Genomic DNA, 306 nt, shown 5'->3' with positions numbered 1-306 from the left:
GTTTGGGTAATTTACGTTGATATTTGATTTTTTTATGAATATTTTTCGATTTTTTTAATATTTTAATATTTTTGGAAAAAATGGGGAAAAAAATTCCAAAAAATCATGTTTTAATGATATGATGGAAATTTTTTTGGCTTAACATAGCAACATGGAATAGCTATTATTTAAGCCATTTTTGGGTAATTTACGAGCAAATTTGAATTTTTTATGAATTTTTATTCAATTTTTCAATGATATTATAATGGTGAAAAAAATCACAAAAAATTGAAAATCGAAATAAATGAATGAATATCATTGGTATCA

Source organism: Musca vetustissima, unplaced genomic scaffold (assembly GCF_032173495.1).
Source record: "Musca vetustissima isolate MV318-11 ecotype Yass unplaced genomic scaffold, APGP_CSIRO_Mvet_v1 utg72945, whole genome shotgun sequence".
NCBI classification, from domain to species: domain Eukaryota; kingdom Metazoa; phylum Arthropoda; class Insecta; order Diptera; family Muscidae; genus Musca; species Musca vetustissima.
Note: the sequence above shows the minus strand (reverse complement) of the source record.